General features: G+C 38.3%; 1 pseudogene; it reads right to left on the reverse strand.

The window, feature by feature from the left end:
• Window positions 1-21,756, reverse strand: part of LOC137229686 (elongation factor 1-alpha-like) — a 54,939-nt pseudogene that overhangs the window by 23,362 nt on the left and 9,821 nt on the right.

Here is a 21,756-nt window from a genome sequence, read left to right on the forward strand (position 1 = left end):
TTCTGGTTGTTTTTGTAGTTCTTCTCTGTTCTTTTCTTCTTCTTTTAGTTTCTTCCCTTGCACGTTGATGATTTTCTTTGGTAGTATACTTGGGTTCCTTTCTCTCTGGTTTTTGAGTATCTATTGCAGGTTTTTAATTTGTAGTTACCATGAGGTTCATATATGTTGACCTATATCTACATTTTTTAAACTGGTAGTCATTTAAGTTCAAACATCTAAAAGATTTACATTTTTTACTCCTCTCTCCCACATTTTGTGCTTTTGATGGCATATTTTGCATCTTCATATTTACCCCTTTACTGATTATTGTTGTTATGGTTGTTTTGCAATTTATTGCCTTTTAATCTTCATACCAGCCTGTTCAAGTGGTTGATCCTCAGCCTTTACTATATATTTTCTTTTACTAGTGGAATCTTTTCTTTCCTATAGATATTTAGTTCTTGTTATGACCTTTTTTTTCCACTTAGAAAAAGACCCTTTAACATGTCTTTTAGGGTAGGCTTAGTATTGATGAACTCCTTTAGTTTTTTGCTTCTTTGAGAGGTTTCTTTATCTATCTTTAAATTCTAAATAATAATCTTGTTGGGTAGAGTATCCTGGTTGCAGGTTTTTCCTTTAAGCACTTTGAATATATCATGTCACTCCCTTTTGGCCTACAAAGGCTCTGCTGAAAAATCAGCTGATAACTTTATGGGGGTTCCCTTGTATATGAGTATTTATTTTTCTCTTGCTGCTTTTAGAATTCTCTATTTTTAACTTTTGTCATTTTAATTATGATACATCTGGTTGTGGGTTCATTTGGGCTCACCTTTTGGGGGACCCTCTCCACTACCTATGGCTGGATATCTGTTTCCTTTTCCAGGTTTGAGATGTTTTTAGCCATAATTTCATCAAATACGTTTTCAACACTTTTCTCTCTCTTTTCTCCTTCTGGGACCCCTATAATGCAAATATTAGTATACTTGATGCTGTCTCAGAGGTTTCTTAAATGGTTATTTTGTTTGTTTGTTTTTCTTTTTGCTGTTCTGATTTGGTGTTTCCCATTAATCTATTTTCCAGATCACTTATGCATTCTTCTGTATTACTTAGTCTGTCATTAATTCCTTTTATTGTGTTTTTATTTCAATTTTGTATTCTTCAGTTCTGTTTATTTTTTATATTTTCTAGTTCCTAGTTAAAATTCTAACTGTGTTCACATATTCTTTTCCCTAATTCACATAGCATTTTTATCATTAATGCTTTGAACTCTTTGTCTGGTAAATTTTTATTTCTGTTTCACTAGTTGCTTTTTCAGGGATTTTCTCTTCTTCTTTTAATTGAAACAAATTTCTCTGTCTTCTCATTTTGCTTAACTTTCTCTTTCTCTATAAAATTTGGTGAAACAATTATATATTGTGGTCTTAAAGAGATGTCCTTGTGTAAGAGTATCCCTATACAGTCTATGTGTGCCTAGTGGCTTTGGTGGGAGAGGTGGATCTGACATGAGCATGACTCACATCTTTCCCCCACAGGTTTCTGGCAGCTGTCACCTTGGCAGGAGTTGGGGCTGGAAATGGAGTGGCTAGGTCAGATTCAGGTATGAGCCAGGGCTTCTCTTCTCCTCAGTAACCAGCACCATCCTACTGGGGGCAGAGGCAGGTCCAAGTTACTGGAACAGAAGCCCTGAGAGTCAGGTCTGAGCTGGTTCCATTCCCTTTAAGTCTGTGCTCTCCCCCTTTCAGCACTAGCCCCCTTGCTCCACAGGAGAGCAGTGCTAGAGCAAGCGGGGCTGGCACAGGAGCTTGGCATGGGACTGGGCATGGGCTCTGGTGGCCCCAGCTGCAGTCAGATTCCTAGACTGCTTCTGATGCATTGCCTCCATAAGTATCAGTAATGGCTCCCTCTTCCCTGAGACTGAGCCCAAATTTATGGGAAGAAGAGAAATCAGTGATTGATGAAGACAGAGTAGTTAAGAGTAGTGATTCACAAATTGGTAACCCAGAGGTAGAGAATCATTCTGTGCTCAAATAATGAAGCGTGTTAAAAAATTTAACACTTTGATGTGCAAAATATGTAGATTTTTTTTCCAATATTATTATTTTTTATAATCTTCCACTCAACTAAGTAGCTTGGGAGGAGCAGGGATGGAAAGAACATTAACTGGCCATTAACAGTATATATCTGAGTCTCTTTAGATAAATGTTCTTTCAGGCTCTTATTTCCTCCCCCATCCCTTCTCAACTTGGCATCCAGGTATAGTTCATGCATAAAAGTGGGGTTTACATGAAGTCTGAGAAAATTATACAAATCTCTTCCCAACTCTGTATTTGGTGATATCATGTTGGTAGCTTAAAATCAGGTCTGGTATATTTATACCACAGAAGCTGTCACATGCTGTAAGTCCACATCACTTTTTACCTACCTAGTGGCAGTGAAAAACAGGAGGTTCTCTTATTGTCTTCTGGTTTCTCTAATCTTCCTCAAAGATGTCTCTTGTATTCTCAGTCACTGGTCAGCCTCCTAGTAGCCATTGAAGATGTCTATAGCTGGTCAACACAAGACCTGGCCTCTTGGCTTAGTCAGGACCCAGGGGTCTTCACTTACTGACTCAACCTCACCTTACTCTAATTAGTAAAGATAACTCTGAAAAACCCCACTGTGTCCTTGATCAGAACTCTTGCTGGCAAGTCTCCTTCCTTGACCTCTGAGATGGTCCATCTTGTACAGTGGTTTGCCTCACTCATCTTCAGCAGTAGGCTTACTGGCTCTCTACTCAGCTATTTTCCTCTTCTCCCATAGGTCTTGTAAAAATTCCTGGGACATTTCTATGCCACTTGGGAACTAAAAGAGGTTCAAAGTTGTTAACCTGGACTCAACGGCTACAGGAATGTACCACACTGCTATTTTTACTCTAATACCAACCCTCCAGTTAGTACAGTTGGTTAGTGATGTTCTCCCAGAGTTCTTACCCAGAAATGATGTACAAGACCCTCTGCTTTGACTTTTCCTCATGGCAGATTTACCTAGCAATCTTCTGCCACAAGATCTTAGTCTAAAAGTGAAACCATTGTGCACATGTGTTCCTCTTCCCTTTGACTCTCTTCTTCCCACACTCCTACATTCAGAAGACTCAGGCTTTCTTCCCTGAAACAAGGACTACCTTATATCATCTCTACCTGTGGCATATAGGAATCTCAACTTTCAACAAAGCCTGCTGCGCATGACTACTGCCTTCCTAGGTGCCCAAAGCATACTTTATTTGACAGTCAGAATTAAATAATGCCTTTATCATTCTAGTTCAACCCACCTTTCCTCTGAAACCCCAAAACTCATTGCTTCAAAATGTGGGGACCTTGGAGCAGCAATATTTACAGGTATGGATGAACATCTGTAAGTATTTTTTAATATTGTTCCATTATATAAGTTTTGGAAATGAGCTATTAAACAAAGTTAAATAGAGTTCTTTAACATACAAAAATTTTAAGATGGTTAATATGCTAGTGTGCATTGTTAATTTCCAAGACAGTGACATAGTATGCAGCATCTCCCAAATCTATTTGATTAAGGAAACTTTTTTAAAGATCACCTTATGGAATTAATTTTCTATGGAACAAATTTTTAGAGACACTGAGCTACTCAGGAGAACTAAAATAACATAGTATCCAGAGAGAGAAGACAGGAGAATTTTCTAGAGTCAAAGAATCACTTATTCGTGGTGGTCTCCTTTTGTCTCCTCCTTTTTCTCAGAAACCAAAATTATTTTTCTTAGAGAAGGTAAACTGATATCAATTAAGCAGATCCTCCAAACATACATATGTGCTACTTATTACAATCTTAATGACTTGTAGTAGCTTCATTATTGTTTTTTTCTGCCATGAAGACTTAACAATTTAGTAAGTTATCCCTTAGATCATTAACAGTAACTTCACAGATTGAATACGTTAATGGAGCTTTGAAAGTGCTTAGTTTAATCCTGTTGAGCAATTTATGTAACGAGACAATCTGAAAGAAGGCAGCTCTATAAAGGATTAGACTAAACTCTCAATTATCTGCTTTATGGATTACTTTCCTGGAGCCAGGATCACTGTTTTGCATTCATCTTCTCTGACTTTCTCACTTGCTTATTCTTACTGGTATCTACAACCTCTAGGCACTACAACGGGAGGTGTTAGGTGCTATTATGGCAGACTTTTGTTTTAGTAACTGGAACTATTCTATTCTCCTGCTGGCATTCAAATTAGTGTACACATCCCCACAAAGTGGTCAAACACAGCAAGCCCAGGGCAGCATAGATTTACTGGTTAGGTAGTGTGGTCATCATATTTCCAAAGCCAAATTTAGAGCTGAGCTTTTACTGAAATCCCAACTTTGCTATTGCACTGGGTCCCCCCTTCACTCCAAGGAGAAGCATCCAGATCACAACGTCTATTTTCCTCTAACCTCAGCTCTGCTGTGTGTCTCAGATTGACCTGACACATGGTATAGCTGCCTCTCACCCACCCTGTCCCCAGAGGGTTACCATGGAGAGATTATGCTGGCTATAGGCCCAAGTTCACAAAAAAGGAACATTTTGGACTGGATTACACCATTTTCCGGGGACAAAGGGAAACCATTTTAGCATGCAAGGCATTCCTTGCACAAAAATACTAATTTTTTTAAAAACGGTCTTCTGCTATTCTATTGCTAGGCATTCAAAAACATCAAGAGCATCAACAATTATGTAATTCTGGTGCGTCCACCTGGAAATCACTGACCTTCACTGGTAGTTCAGCCATGTGATTTTTACATAGATTACACAAGTGTGACATAATATACATTATATATAACATTTAAAATGTGTAAATATATGCATGACTATGCAAATGTTACAGAGATGTACGTGTTTAAATGCTTGCCTAGTTCTTTAGAGTTTACAAATCTCTAACTCAATGACATAATATTGCATAAAAAGAAGGAAGCTTGTCAATCCAGAATTCACAGAGGACCCTGAAAATAGGTGTTACCAAGCTCAAAATGCAACCTAGGCAACCTATTCTGTCATATATGTACTACTATTTTTCTAAAAATATAGGTAATATCGTTATGAAAAGAAATTATTAATTTATTTAAAAGCACTGCTGATATCATAGGAGTTTTGTGTTCATTATGTATTTGTTCAATCAAGATACTAAAAGTGCAACTATTTTGTGGAGAATCCATAAAATATTTTTACATGAGAAGAAGCAGTTTTACAAAATGATGAAATTAAAGTTGATCTCAATTTTCTTCTTTTCATTTATCTTCATTTTCTCATTTTTCTAAAATAAATATGTCTCTTGTTATAGGGAAACAGCTTTACTCAAAAAATATGAAAGCCAATATGATAACTGTCAGGACTTAGGTAATGAAGCACATTAGGTACAAAGATTATTTGGTTTGGAGGTGTTCTGAGCCTAGAAAACAGATCACCAAGATGTGGAGTGTAGCTGAAGCTTGAGAGGAATTTTTAAGGGAGGGGAAAACTTAGCAACTGGAGAAATGAAAAGAGAGTAGTCTTCAGTAGGTGAAACAGTGGGAGAGAGGTGGGGTTCTGCCTGGAGACCAAAGGATTTTGGAAATTGCAGCACACATATGCTCCTGTAGCAAGATAAAGACACACGGGTTGGGAATGGCCAGTCACAGCTGAGCTGTGAATGCATAGCCTTTAGGGAAAGAAGGGCTACTAGAAACGCTTTTATCCAGACAGTGACATATATATAAATTAGAAGGTCAATGAGATAATAAAGAACAAGAAAAAGAGAGAGCAGCTCCAACCAGGCTGCTCATTCTCATATGTGAGAATTGAGGCTGACAATAACCCACGTGACTTAATTGCTTTCAGGAAGTACTCAGGAAATTCCCAGTCACCTTTGGGTTAAATTATAGAGCCTCTCCTGCTTTAAGACCTTCGCTGACTTGCCCCCCCCCCACAGTCTCCAATACCCTCAGATCTCCAGGTGCCTCTCTCTATTCACCTCAGGTACTAAATTAATCACTCCTGGCCATCCTCCAGGACCCTCCCCTTTCTGGAAGGCCACCTCCTGCATTCTTACCCATCTGGAGCTGCACAATTCCAAGAGCTCTCTGAAGAATGGGACAAGCAGTCTGGAGAGAGCAGAAGCCAGGAAGGTGTTGCAAGCAGGTGGTCCAGCCTGGAAAACAGATCAGAAGAGGGCCAGGAGATTACTGTGTCACAGACAATCAACTTTGAGCAGATACTCGAAAGAGAGCCAACTTTTCATTAGTGGTGGAGGTGGCAGTGGGGCGTGGGGAGGTGAGGCAATTGCCACTAAGCTGCCAGAGAACAAATTTAACTGTGATTTCATATCATCTTCTTTTTTATCTTTATTCATTGATTCATTCATGCATTCAGAGTACATTTATTGAATATTGTAAGTTACACACAGAATATTGTATGTCACTCACAGAACTAGCTAGGCATGTGAATAACTAATTAGAGCAATGCCTAGAAATAGTACTCCTGAATGACATTATTTTTTTTTGAATGACATTATTTTTAATGCATGTTCCTTTCTCTATAATGGCAGCCTTCATAAATCACAATTGTATTTGTGAAATTCTCATATATACCAAAAGAGTGCATCTCTGTTGGAATGCATAAAGGGTAAAATGAACATCAAAAAATAAAATGTGTTTCACACAGATGCACTGCGTAAGTTTGCTGTCCTATTCACATCGCATTCTATGTGGTAGAGTTAGAAAGTCACAGCCTGCAAGATAAGCCATGGGACGTTTTCTGCAAAAGAAAGTCAGATATCTTCATGAACCACAAAGGATTCAAGGTAAAGTTTTAAAAAGGAGCAAAGTACTGGACTTCATATTTCTTTGTGAAAAAGAACAAATCTTTTTTTTATTTTAAGTGTCTTGCCTGTGGTATGTCTTCAGATAATTGATTTAATAATCCAAAATGAATCTCAAGGAGCTCAGCTGCAAGCAAAGGCAAGGAAGTGGAAGAACCACAAACTGACCAAAATGGAGTTTCTGCTATTAGAGGGAATGGAGCTTGCAATGAAAAAATAATGTTAAATTTCTTGCCCCTTGACATTTGGGACTGCGAGTCACATCTGCTACAACACATTCACATGTATCATTTAACTCGCTGTTTATAGTAACCTTGTGAGGAAAGTATGACAGATATTATTACTACAGAAGAAAAAGCTGAGGTTCAAGTACTCAAATCCAGAACTTCTATTTTTTCTTCTAGTTATTGCTTCTTTTTGTCCTATTCTAGTCATCTACTTCCTCCAGGAGCCCCACCTTCATGGCACAGTGTTCTCCTGTGATTGTATGATTTTTTCTCTCCAAGCCTAGCCCAAGTTCCCAATTTCATCCCCTGGATCTCTGGGAAACGAAGATGTTCCATTTTGCTTTGCTTTGGGTTGGCTCCAAAGGCTGCCTGTCATGACGTCGGAAGGCTTAACTATGAGCCATCTTGGAACATCGTCCAAAGGGAAGGCAGAAAGTACCAGGAAGCTGAGGGCTGGGGACATGCAATAAACTTAATTACAGGGTACAAAGAGGCATGGTGAACTTTTCTTTGATTTTATCTACTAGCTAATCCATGGGAATTCATTCTGGAGAGCAGACCACAGCAGCAGACATCTCTAGGCAGTGAGACCAATTGAAGTCATACAGGCTACAGCATTAGAATTTAAGAGATTGGTCTTTTGGAAGAAGGACCCAGCCAGAACCAGCAGGTGGAAATATACATATTAGGGTTCAGCCATGAAAATAAGAGAACTGCTCTGAGCTTGGCTACCAGGTCACCAGACAAGTGAGTAGATATTCAGGACAGCATTGCAGTCCGAGCAGGGACAAGCATACTCTGTAGGGAGTAGCCTGGCCTCCATCCCCACACACTGCACTGGGGCTAAGTCTTGTGTGTCAAGAACACATGATACTAGTCTTTTAACAGCAGTATTCAAGTTCCAACATGGAAAAGAGTGGACAAAACACACAGAAAAAAGAAACATAAGCAAGCACTACCGAGAAGATGGGACTCAAAAGTGGAAAATTATGAGAGCCAAATCCTCATTTGCAATAATAGGAAATAATTAGATATAATTTATTAGTCAAATTAGTCGAAAAGTGATAAACCAAGGATTGGAAGTACAAATATTTAGAAATATAGAAGAAAACAGAGTAACAAATGGTTAACTCTAGGGACTGGAATTGGAAGATGGGAAGGTACATGGAGGGAAGAAGCTAGTTCTTATTACATGCCTTATAGTAGTATCTTTTAATTGTGGTAAAATATACATAACATAAAATTTCCCATTTTAAAATGTACAATTCAGTGGCATTAGTATATTCACAAGGCTGTGCAATCATTACTACTTTTCATTTCCAGAATTTTTTCGTCATCCCAAACAGAAGCTCTATACCCATTAAATAATAACTTTCCATACCCACCTCCCCCCAGCCCCTGGTAACCTCTATTTCACTTTCTGTCTCTTTGAATTTACCTATTCTAGGTAGCTTGTATCAATGGAATCATAAAATTTATGTCTGACTTATTTCACTTAACATAAGTTTTTTAAATTTATAACTGTTGTAGCATACATCAGAAATTCATTCTTTTTATGGCTAAATAATATTCTATTGTAGTACACACTCTATTTATTTGTTGATGGACATTTGGGATGTTTCTACCTTCTGGCTAATATGCTGGTGTACAAGTATCTGTTTGAATTCCTGCTTTCACTATATTTTTAACCATATATCTAAGCATTATTTCATTTAAAATATTTTTCAAAGAATATTTAAGGAAGGGAGGAGGAACTAAGGAACAAAGCAATGAAAGAACTAAGGAAGAAAAGAATGGGTTGCACCTATAAGTGAAGGACACAGGTAATCAGGTTGGATGCCACAGTGTGTTGGAGAAAGGAGGGAATGGTGACCTATGCTCCTTACAGCCACAGTCTATTAACCTACCCAAAGAAGTTGCTGACTCAGCTGTGAGATAGGCTATCTTGGTTTCGTATTGACATAGGACCTATGGGAATACAAGAAAATTACTTAACCCCTGTCATACACACCTTAGTAAATGTTTGAATATCTTTTTTTTTTTTTTTTTTTTGGCCAAGCCTGCATTCAGTCTTCTCTGATATTTTTAGTGTCAGTAAACATTAGGAATCACTGTGTGCCTTTACTACGACTAGGTTCTGGAAATAAAGAAATGGATAATACGGTCCACGCTATCATGAGACTTACAGTCTGGGGGAAAGATGGCCTTAAGTATAAATAAACGTAAGAATATGTGTGCTTTGTTCAGGGGACAGAGCACATGCATTATATTGAACATCACGTTGTTTCCATTCAGGGTCTGTTTTGATTCGTTTGTGCCCATGTGTACCAGCTGTTAAGTTCAGTACTTTAAATATTACCAATTTCACCAGTATTAAAAAAGAGAAGGAACTTGAGTTAGAGTTTAAGAGAACTCTAAGAGAGTTCTTTAGAACTTTAAGAGAAGGAACTTGAGTTAGAGTTTTGAAATACAAGTGTCATTAACCATAAGGGGGAAAGACTAGGAGGGTACTTTCTAAGCAGAGATGTTGACAGTGTTCTGTGCAGTTGTAAACAGGGTCAAGGTATAAAGCTCACGAAGTGAGGAGGCTGGAGAGGTAAATAAAGCACAAGGGTTCATCAGGAACCACCTTGTACTCCAAGTTAATACTCAATATTTTCCAAGAAAGTGTAGAGGAGCCTCAGAAGAAGTCTTTGACTGCAAGTTATGGAAGGTCTGATGAAAGAGTAGGCCAACTGGACAAGGCAGAGGGAGTTCACCTGAGAGATGGAAGGTTTCCTGCTACCTCCACAGCAACAGCAATAAGGGTGACAATCAGTCGACCCCTGAAAAGAGCTTGTTGGGTCTGGTAATCGCAGACTCATTTTTTTTTAACATCTTTATTAGAGTATAATTGCTTTACAATGTTGTGTTAGTTTCTGCTGTATAACAAAGTGAATCAGTTATATGTATACATATATACCCATATCCCCTCCTTCTTGTATCTCCCTCCCACCCTCCCTATCCCACCCCTTTAGGTGGTCACAAAGCACCAAGGTGATCTCCCTGTGCTATGCAGCTGCTTCCCAATAGCTATCTATTGCACATTCGGTAGTGTATATACGTCAATGCTACTCTTTCATTTCGTCCCAGCTTACCCTTCCCCATCCCCGTGTCCTCAAGTCCATTCTCTACATCTGCATCTTTATTCCGGTCCTGCCATGAAATTCCTCAGAACCATATTTATTTTTTAGATTCCATATATATGAGTTAGCACATAGTATTTGTTTTTCTCTTTCTGACTTACTTCACTCTGCATGACAGACTCTAGATCATTCCACTTCACTGCAAATAACTCAATTTCATTTCCTTTTATGGCCGAGTAATATTCCATTGTATATATGTGCCACATCTTCTTTATCCATTCATATGTTAATGGACATTTAGGTTGCTTCCATGTCATAGCTATTGTAAATAGTGTTGCAATGAACATTGTGGCACATGACTCTTTTTGAATTATGGTTTTTTCAGGGTATATGCCCAGTAGTGGGATTGCTGGGTCATATGGTAGTTCTATTTTTAGTTTTTTAAGAAACCTCCATACTGTTTTCCATAGTGGCTGTATCAATTTACATTCTCACCAACCATGCAAGAGGGTTCCCAATTCTCCATACCCCTTCCAGCATTTATTGTTTGTGGGTTTTTTGATGATGGCCATTCTGACTGCTGTGAGGAGATACCTCATTGTGGTTTTGATTTGCATTTCTCTAACGATTAGTGATGTTCAGCATTCTTTCATGTGTTTGTTGGCAATCTGTATATCTTCCTTGGAGATATGTCTATTTAGGTCTTCTGCCCATTTTTCGATTGGGTTGTTTGTTTTTTTTGATATTAAGCTGCATGAGATGCTTGTATATTTTGGAGACTAATCCTTTGTCAGTTGCTTCATTTGCAAATATTTTCTCCCATTCTGAAGGTGGTCTTTTCATCTTGTTTATGGTTTCCTTTGCTGTGCAAAAGTTTTTAAGTTTCATTAGGTCCCATTTGTTTATTTTTGTTTTTATTTCCATTTCTCTAGGAGGTGGGTCAAAAAGGATCTTGCTGTGATTTATGTCATAGCATGTTCTGCCTATGTTTTCCTCTAAGAGTTTGATAGTGTCTGGTCTTACATTTAGGTCTTTAATCCATTAAGAGTTTATTTTTGTGTATGGTGTTAGGAAGTGTTCTAATTTCATTCTTTTACATGTAGCTGTCCAGTTTTCCCAGCAACATTTCTTGAAGAGGCTGTCTTTAATCCACTGTATATTCCTGCCTCCTTTGCAAAGATAAGGTGACCATATGTGCATGGGTTTTTCTCTGGGTTTTCTATCCTGTTCCACTGATCTATAGTTCTGTTTCTGTGCCAGTACCATACTGTCTTGATTACTGTAGCTTTGTAGTATAGTCTGAAGTCAGGGAGCCTGACTCCTCCAGCTCCGTTTTTCTTTCTCAAGATTGCTTTTGCTATTTGGGGTCTTTTGTGTTTCCATACAAATTGTGAAATTTTTTGTTCTAGTTCTGTGAAAAATGCTATTGGTAGTTTAATAGGGATTGCATTGAATCCATAGATTGCTTTGGGTAGTATCATCATTTTCACAATGTTGAGTCTTCCAATCTAAGAACATGGTATATCTCTCCATCTGTTTGTATCATCTTTAATTTCTTTCATCAGTGTCTTATAGTTTTCTGCATACAGGTCTTTTGTCTCCTTAGGTAGGTTTATTCCTAGGTATTTTATTCTTTTTGTTGCAATGGTCAATGGGAGTGTTCCCTTAATTTCTCTTTCAGGGCTCTCATCATAAGTGTATAGGAATGCAAGAGATTTCTGTGCATTAATTTTGTATCCTGCTACTTTACCAAATTCAGTGATTAGCTCTAGTAGCTTTCTGGTGGCATATTTAGGATTCCCTGTGTATAGTATCATGTCATCTGCAAACAGTGACAATTTTACTTCTTCTTCTCTGATTCGGATTCCTTTTTTTTTTTTTCTTCTCCGATTGCTGTGGCTGAAACTTCCAAAACTGTGTGGAATAGTAGTGGTGAGAGTGGGCAACCTTGTCTTGCTCCTGATCTTAGAGAAATGGTTTCAGTTTTTCACCATTGAGAATGATGTTGGCTATGGGTTTGTCATATAGCATTTATTTTGTTGAGGTAGGTTCCCTCTATGCCTACTTTCTGGAGAGTTTTTATCATAAATGGGTGTTGAATTTTTTTGAAAGCTTTTTCTGCTGCATTTGAGATTGTCATATGTTTTTTTTTCCTTCAGTTTGTTAATATGGTGTATTACATTGATTGATTTGCATATATTGAAGAACTCTTGCATTCCTGGGTTAAGCCCCACTTGATCATGGTGTATGATCTTTTTAATGTGCTGCTGGATTCTGTTTGCTAGTATTTTCTTGAGGATTTTTGAATCTATGTTCATCAGTGATATTGGTCTGTAGTTATCTTTTTTTGTGTGTGACATCTTTGTCTGGTTTTGGTATGAGGCTGATGGTGGCCTCATAGAATGTGTTTGGGAGCGTTCTTCCCTCTGCTGTATTTTGGAAGAGTTTGAGAAGAATAGGTGTTAGCTCTTCTCTAAATGTTTGATAGAATTCATCTGTGAAGCTATCTGGTCCTGGGCTTTTGTTTGTTGAAAGATTTTTTTTTTTTTATACAGCAGGTTCTTATTAGTCATCCATTTTATACACATCAGTGTATACATGTCAATCCCAATCTGTTGGAAGATTTTTAATCACAGTTTCAATTTCAGTGCTTTTAATTCATCTGTTCATATTTTCTATTTCTTCCTGGTTCAGTCTTGGAAGTTTGTACTTTTCTAAGAATTTGTCCATTTCTTCCAGGCCATCCATCTTATTGGCATATCATTGCTTGTAGTAATCCCTCATGATCCTTTGTATTTCTGCAGTGTCAGTTGTTACTTCTCCTTTTTCATTTCTAATTCTATTGATTTGAGTCTTCTCCCTTTTTTTCTTGATGAGTCTGGCTAATGGTTTATCAATTTTGTTTATCTTCTCAAAGAACGAGCTTTTTGTTCTATTGATCATTGTTATTCTTTCCTTCATTTCTTTTTCATTTATTTCTAATTTGTATTTTATGAATTCTTTCCTTCTGTTAGCTTTGGGGTTTTGTTTGTTCTTCTTTCTCTAATTCCTTTAGGTGTAAGGTTAGATTGTTTATTTGAAGTTTTTCTTGTTTCTTGAGGTAGGATTGTATTGCTATAAACTTCCCTCTTAGAACTGCTTTTGCTGCATCCCATAGGTTTTGGGTCATCATGTTTTCATTGTCATTTATTTCTAGGTATATTTTGATTTTCTCTTTGATTTTTTCAGTGATCTCTTTGTTATTTAGTAGTGTTATGTTTAGCCTCCATGTGTTTGTATTTTTTACAGTTTTTTCCTGTAATTGTTATCAAGTTTCATAGCACTGTGGTCAGAAAAGATACTTGATATGATTTCAATTTCCTTAAATTTACCAAAGCTTGATTTGTGACCCAAGATATGATCTATCATGGAGAATGAGAAGAAAGTGTATTCTGTTGTTTTTGGTTGGATTGTCCTATAAATATTAATTAATTCTATCTGTTCTAATGTGCCTTTTAAAGCTAGTGTTTCCTTATTTATTTTCATTTGGGACGATCTGTCCTTTGGTGAAAGTGGGGTGTTAAAATCCCCTACTATTATTGTGTTACTGTCAATTTCTCCTTTTATGGCTGTTAGCATTTGCCTTATGTATAGAGGTGCTCCTATGTTGGGTGCATAAATATTTACAACTGTTATATATCTTCTTGGATTGATCCCTTGATCATTATTTAGTGTCCTTCTTTGCCTCTTGTAATAGTCTACATTTTAAAGTCTATTTTGTCTGATATGTGAATTGCTACTCCAGCTTTCTTTTGTTTTTCATTTTTATGGAATATATTTTTCCATCCCTTCACTTTCAGTCTGTATGTGTCCCTAGGTCTGAAGTGGGTCTGTTGTAGACAGCATATATATGGGGCTTGTTTTTGTATCTATTCAGCCATTCTGTGTCTTTTGTTGGAACATTTAATCCATTTACATTTAAGGTAATTATCGATATGTATGTTCCTATTACCATTTTCTTCATCGTTTTGGGTTTGTTATTGTAAGTCTTTTCCTTCTCTTGTGTTTCCTGCCTAGAGAAATTCCTTTAGCATTTGTTGTAAAGCTGGTTTGGTGGTGCTGAACTCTCTTTTGCTGTCTGTAAAGGTTTTAATTTCTCCTTAGAATCTGAATGAGATCCTTGCTGGTTAGAGTAGCCTTGGTTGTAGGTTTTTCCCTTTCATCACTTTAAATATGTCCTGCTACACCCTTCTGGCTTGCAGAGTTTCTGCTGAAAGATCAGCTGTTAACCTTATGGGGATTCCCTTGTATGTTATTTGTTGCTTTTCTCTTGCTGCTTTTAATATTTTTTCTTTGTATTTATAGTTTGATTAATATGTGTCTTGGAATATTTCCCCTTGGATTTATCCTACATGGGACTCTCTGTGCTTCCTGGACTTGATTGACTATTTCCTTTCCCATGTTAGGGATGTTTTCATCTATAATCTCTTCAAATATTTTCTCAGACCCTTTCTTTTTCTCTTCTTCTTCTGTGACCCCTATAATTTGAATGTTGGTGTGTTTAATGTTTTCCCAGAAGTCTCTGAGACTTTCCTCAATTCTTTTCATTCTTTTTTCTTTATTATGCTCTGTGGCAGCTTTTTCCACTATTTTATCTTCCAGGTCACTTATCTGTTCTTCTGCCTCAGTTATTCTGCTATTGGTTCCTTCTGTAGTATTTTTAATTTCATTTATTGTGTTGTTCATCATTGTTTGTTTACTCTTTAGTTCTTGTAGGTCCTTGTTAAATGTTTCTTGTATTTTCTCCATTCTATTTCCGAGATTTTGGATCATCTTTACTATCATTACTCTGAACTCTTCTTCAGGTAGACTGCTTATTTCCTCCTCATTTGTTTGGTCTGGTGCGTTTTTACCTTGTTCCTTCACCTGCTGCATATTTCTTGGTTTTCTCAGTTTATTTAACTTACTGTGTTTGGGCTTTTTCACAGGCTGCAGGTTCATAGTTCCCATTATTTATGGTGTCTCCCCCCAGTGGGTGAGGTTAGTTTAGTGGCTTGTGTAGGCTTCCTGGTGAATGGGTCTGGTGCCTGTGTTCTTGTGGGTGGGGCTGTATCTTGTCCTTCTATTGGGCAGAGCCATGTCTGGTGGTGTTTTAGGAATGTCTGTGAACTTCGTATAACTTTAGACAGCCTCTCTGCTAATGCATAGGGTTGTGTTCCTCTCATGCTAGTTGTTTGGCATGGGGCATCCAGCACTGGAGCTTGCTGGTCGTTAGGTGGAGCTGGGTCTTAGTGTTGAGATGAAGCTCTCTGGGAGATCTATCACCAAATGATATTACGTGGAGCCAGGAGATTTCTTGTGGTCCAATGTCCTGGACTCAGCCTTCCCACCTCAGAGGCTCAGGCCAAACACATTGCCAGAGTACCAAGACCCTGCCAGCCATATGGCTCAGAAGAAAAGGAAGAGAGAAAAACAAAACAAAACAAACAAACAAACAAAATGAACAGAGAGAACCCTAGGAGATATTGTAAAAGCAAACCTATACAGACAAAATCACACAAAGAAGCATACACATACCCACTGATAAAAAGAGGAAAAGGTTTTTATATATATATATATATATATATATATATATATATATATAAAGAAGAGAGCAACCAAACCAATAAACAAATCCACCAATGATAATAAGCTCTAAATACTATACTAAGATAAACATAAAACCAGAAACAAATTAGACGAAGAAAGCAAACCTGAAGTCTACAGTTGCTCCCATAGTCCACGGCCTCAATTTTGGGAGCATTCATTGTCTATTCAGGTATTCTTCAGATGCAGGGTTTATCAAGTTGACTGTGGGGATTTAATCCGCTGCTCCTGAGGCTGCACAGAGAAATTTCCCTTTCTCTTCTTTGTTCACACAGCTCCTGGGGTTCAGCTTTGGTTTTGGCCCCACCTCTGCATGTAGGCTGCCCTCAGGCATCTGTCCCCTGCCCAGACAAGAAGGGGTTAAAGCAGCGGCTGATTAGGGCTCTCTTGCTCACTCAGGCCAGGGGGAGGGAGGGGTACAGTAGTCATAATTGGAACACAGGGTGAGCCTGAGGCAGCAGAGGCCAGCATGATGTTGAAACAACCTGTGGTGTGCCTGTGTTCTCCTGGGGACGTTATCCCTGGATCACGGGACCCTGGCAGTGGAGTGCTGCACAGGCTCCCAGGACAGTGTGAATAGTGACCTGTGCTTGCACATAGGATTCTTGGTGGCAGTGGCAGCAGCGTTCCTGGTTCATGCCTGTCTCTGGGGTCTGAGCTAATAGCCACGTCTCATGCCCATTTCTGGAGCTTACTTAGGTGGTGCTCTGCCTTCTGTGGGCACACTGGGAAGGAATCCCCTCTCCTCATGAACCCTGAAACAAAGGTCTCTTTCCTCTCCAGCAAGTCCAGACTTCTTCACGGACTCCATCCCGGCTAGCTGTGGCACACTAGCCTCCTCAGGCTGTCTTCACGCAGCCAACCCCGGTCCTCTCCCTGCAATCTGACCTCTGAAACCCGAGCTTCAGCTCCCAGCCCCCACCCACCCCAGCGTGTGAGCAGACAAGACTCTCAGGCTGGTGAGTGCTGGTTGGCACTGATCCTTTGTGTGGAAATCTCTCCACTTTGCCCTCTACACTCCTGTTGCTGTGCTCTCCTTTGTGGCTCCAAAGCTTCCCCTCCATCCACCCCCTGTGCCTGACAGTGAAGGGGCTCCCTAATGTGCGGAAACTTTTTCTCCTTCACAGCTCCCTCCAAGAGGTATGGGTCCCGTCCCTATTCTTTTGTCTGTTTTTTCTTTTTTCTTTTGCCCTACCCAGCTACATGGGGATTTTCTTGCCTTTTGGGAAGTCTGAGGTCTTCTGCCAGCATTCAGTAGGTGTTCTGTAGGAATTGTTCCACATGTAGATGTATTTTTTATATATTTATGGGGAGGAAGGTGATCTCCACTTCTAACTCCTCTGCCATCTTGAAGGTCTTCAGAGTCATTGTTGACCTTGGCCAGTGGTGAAGTGGAAGACATACTGCTGAAGGCCAAAGATTAAGTGACCCAAAACCTATTCCATATTTTCAACCCTGTGTCTCTTCTAGGCTTTTGAGAATTCTGGGAGTAGTTTCCTCTTTTCCTAGTAACCTTTAGCTCCAAGCACCTTCTTGAGTTGAATTCCATCTTTTCACTGTCCTGTGCACACTTTCACACTAAATCAAACTTCCAGTTCCCCATAACTTCTGACCTTGCTTTACCCACTCCAAGGCAGTGCCAAAGCTCTGTCAAGGTGGGGTGCTTCCTCACTGTGGTAAGCAATAAACTCAGCTTTGTCTTGTCAACAGATCATGTTAGTGATATTTGGGGACCCAGAACCTGACCAGACTAACCCCGCCATAGAACTGAGACCCTTTCCTTCATTCACATGTACACACTACTAATTCACAGCATTTGTGTAAATAGCTGACATCACTAGGTTGTGTTTTATATTGTAATGCTGCTCAGACCCCATAGACCTCAAAAGCCTCTGATATCCCGCTTATTCTGAACTTTTACAGACAAGCTTCTCCCTTTGTACTCAATTTGACTACCAAAAACAAGGCAATGTAAGTCTCTGACTCCTCCCTACCAGCACAACCACTAACACCTGTCTCAGAATCTACCTTTGCAAACCCAGGGACCATTTTTAATTAAGAGCCCTGCCAAATAACAGTTCTCCATCCTTTGAGCAGCCCTGATAATCTCTCAGGGATCTTGAAATTTCTGCCCTGAGATTCCTTACAAGGGAAAAGAATAGCATGGATATTTATTTTCCCATTCAGATCTACCAAATTCAGTGGAGGCCCTTAAGCAAAAGTGGCTACAAATCATTTTAGGTTTAAATTATGAGTTTGATGTATTGTTTTCTGTTATACCACTCAGTATAATTGCTCTAATGGATGTGTGCACAAGCTCAAAGGAGCATAAAAGAGAAGTTATCCAAGGCAGCCTGTGAAAGTCTGGTAAAGCTTCTAGAGGAACTGAGATGTGAAAGGTGAATTGGGCATTTGTAGCAGAGGCAAGAACACTCAAAGTAATAGAGATTGAAATAATAATAATCACTAAAATTGCTGAGCACTTCAAGTGTCAGCCCTGTTCTAAGCATTTCATTTTCACTCTTTTAAACAAGCCATTGAATTCTCTCAACCACCATGGGAGGTCAGTATAATTTTATCATCCTCATTTTACAGATGGGAAAACTGAGGCACAAAGATATTTCATAAATAGCTCAAGGTCACACACACATTTCTAGAGTCTAGGATTCAAACCCAGGAGATAAGAGCACACTGAATCACAATACAAATTTTCCTCCTACTGAAAGAACAAGATGAGATTAAAAGAAATGAGAGATCTCGCTAAGGGGTTGGAGCATTAATCACAAGAGAAATAAAGGAGGGAGATGATGTTGTATAGCGTTATCTTCAATCTTTGGGATTTTGTCATTTACAGACTTCTTCAATTTTTCCTTGTGACTCTTTTCAATTATTTTAGAAAAAGAAAAGTGCACAGTTAAGGATTGTTAATTCATGCTTGCATGGGGAAAGGATTCCTGTCACAAGTTGAGACCAGGCAGAGACCCACATAGTATAGGAAAATGCTTGAGAGCTCAGTGTTGAGACAGAGCAGGCTCTGGGACTACTGACAAACTGCAACTTTCTGGCCTGCAGTTTCTTCACGAAAAATAAAGGATGGAACTCAACGGTCTCTAAAATCCTATCAAGTCCCATATCCCTATTGCCTCCTACCAACTTGCACTTGGACCTCTGTGCTTGCCTGCTGTCAGCTGAGTTTCCCATGTTTGTATGTTCTTATTCCTCCTCTCCTTCCTCTTTCTCCCATCTTCTATATCTCACTGTTCTGGTACCATCTGTTGTTTTCATACATCCTGATAGCTCAAGAATGAGTTTTTACATGGGAAGTTTCTCCTATATGAGATTAGGCTCTTCATAGGAAAGATACACTTTAACAAAAAAATTATGAATGCAGTCTTCCACCATGATCATTTTTTGTCCTTCAATGTCAATTTTTCTTCTTTGTAGTGGTTATGGTATTAGGAATAAATATACATATTTATTATGGCAAAGTTAGAAATTATACATAAGCAAAACATTTTTGCATATATCTTTCTAGACTCATATACATTATTTATCTTTTATTTTCAAACCCCAATTCCTGAGAAATTTGTTAAAACTCCTATGTTAATTGTAAGCAGAGTTTCTTCTGAGAAGTTATAAGAAGAGTTGAAAAAGCAAACAAACTGGTAGAAGAAATACATCAAATCTTGGATAAGATTGTTTCCAAAGAAAATGGATCAAATTCTGGTCTTAGAAACTCATGCCTCACTTTATTCCATATTCATTATAGTCTTGTAAAAAACTAAAACTCTGCAGTACTTATGCATGAATACCCTGTACCACTTCTAAGAAATGCAAAGCACAGATTCGATCTCATTGCCTTTCATCAAAACCTCACAGAGTCCTGTATGAAAGTGCTGTTCTCCCCACGTCAGAGGTGTGTTACAAAGCTAAAAGTTACCAAACCTGTTCATGGCCTGCCATTTTATGCAATTTGGAATTAGAAAGAATCTAAAATTCTATTCTCTCTACTGTTATCTTGCTATTGTTAACATAACCCTAAGTCTATAGTATCTCTCTTTTGAAGGAAATAAATTCCAAGAAACTGCAGGAGAAGAAACAGATCTCAAAATCACTCTAATTTTATTCGTGTCTTGGGGAATACAAACGAGCTATCAATGTAAATATCAGTAAAACATTCTTAGGTCCTTAGATGAGAGGTGTTAAATAAACACATTTTTAACTGAGTCTGAAAAATGTGTTTACTTACAAACTTCCTACACTATTCTGACTGCTTTCCCAGAAGCAGGCTCCCTTCATCACCACAGGGCTTCCTCGGGAGCCTGCGTGCTCTTGTTCTTCAGCATTCTCAACATGTGACCCACTCTTTGAGAAGGTTGTTCGTTTGTGCTGTGATGCATCATCAATTTTCCCACTGCAAAGGCTGCCTCTGCCCTCATGTGACTCAGAGCCTGTCAAACTACCCCTGAACTAGAAGTCCTCATGTGGCCCTCTCCCCAACATCTTAATAGAAGATTTGCTCTTATGTTTTCTTTGACTTTCTGTCTTGCCTTCTCCCCCTGTGCTCTTTCTTTAGGCCCAAACTTCTCTATCACTTGTCTCTGTTTTATCCTACTTTAATCATACCAAGAAACTACCCCTCTTCTCACTTGTTAAAAGGAGCAAATTAAAGTCTCTTGTACTTGTTTTATCTCCTCAGCTTTTCCCAACCTCCCAAACAAAAAGAAAAAAAAAAACAATTGTATAAAGCTCGCTGAGGGCAGAAAGAGTGAATAAGGTTTTATTCAGCTTTACATCCCCAGAAGCTCTTAGTACAGTGACTTGCAAGCAGTAACTTATGTTTAATTAGCTCTTGGATCACATTTTGAAGGCCTCGGTTTGACCAGATAACAAAGTTCACAATAAACATCACAGTATAGATTATAATCTGGTCTCTATAATTCTACTCTTTTCTTAGTTATAATCATCATTTGCATGTAATGCACCATTTTCTGGGCTCCATTGTTGAAAATGAACTTTTGACACTAAGAGATAAAATGATTTATTGTTCATTTAAGGAGCCAAAATCTCCTGCCAGTTGGATGCTCACAACCTCTTTAACAACAAAAAGCACAGAATCACCACATATCCACAATACTAAGTCATACCTTTCATAATTTAGCATTTCTAAAATTGTGATGAATTTTATAATTGATGCATACATTTACTGTGGTAGTGCTGATTTTTCCCTTCAACCATTAGTGATGTTTCTTACAAATACAAGGTAAAATTTGGATTTCAGTGCTTCAAAATAGCACTTTTGAAAGAATGTTACTTTTTTTTTCATTTTTTACTCTACCCAATGAATATTTTTCTCAGCAGGAAGCTCATGAATTTTTAGTCCTTGATTAATTGACCCTGAGGTATGGAATTAAGTGTCACCTCATCATAAAGTAACCAATGACACATCTTCCAGTTAGTGCCATCAATTGTTTTCTGCATTTTCTACTTTTCCAAAGTGTGTTATGAACTGATGTATGTTGTTAGGGCACTTGCCAGGTTGCGCTCCTTCTGCAGCGACATTTGACATTTAATTTAGGGGTTGAGCAAATGGCAGCTGCTGCAGGCTGTGACTACCTGTAGCACTGAAACTAACTTAGATAGAATCAGTAGCTTTTGCTTTTTACTTCTCAAAAAATTATCAAAGTTACAGGGATTCTAGAATTAAATTAAGTTATGAAAACCCTGTTTCAGCCTCTCGCTGATATGAAATACGTATCATGGTGCCCAGAATATTAAATTTAAAAATAGTATATTAAAGATTTTTTCTTTCGTATTTAGATAGTTACATATTAAAAGACAGATATTATCCTCCTTCATAAGGAAATACACAAATCATTAAGAAAAGTTTGAATACTTTTTAAAAGAAAAGAATGAGAAACACAACAAATAACTCATCAAAGAAATATAAAGAACCAATAC

Source organism: Pseudorca crassidens, chromosome 9 (assembly GCF_039906515.1).
Source record: "Pseudorca crassidens isolate mPseCra1 chromosome 9, mPseCra1.hap1, whole genome shotgun sequence".
Classification (NCBI taxonomy): Eukaryota; Metazoa; Chordata; class Mammalia; order Artiodactyla; family Delphinidae; genus Pseudorca; species Pseudorca crassidens.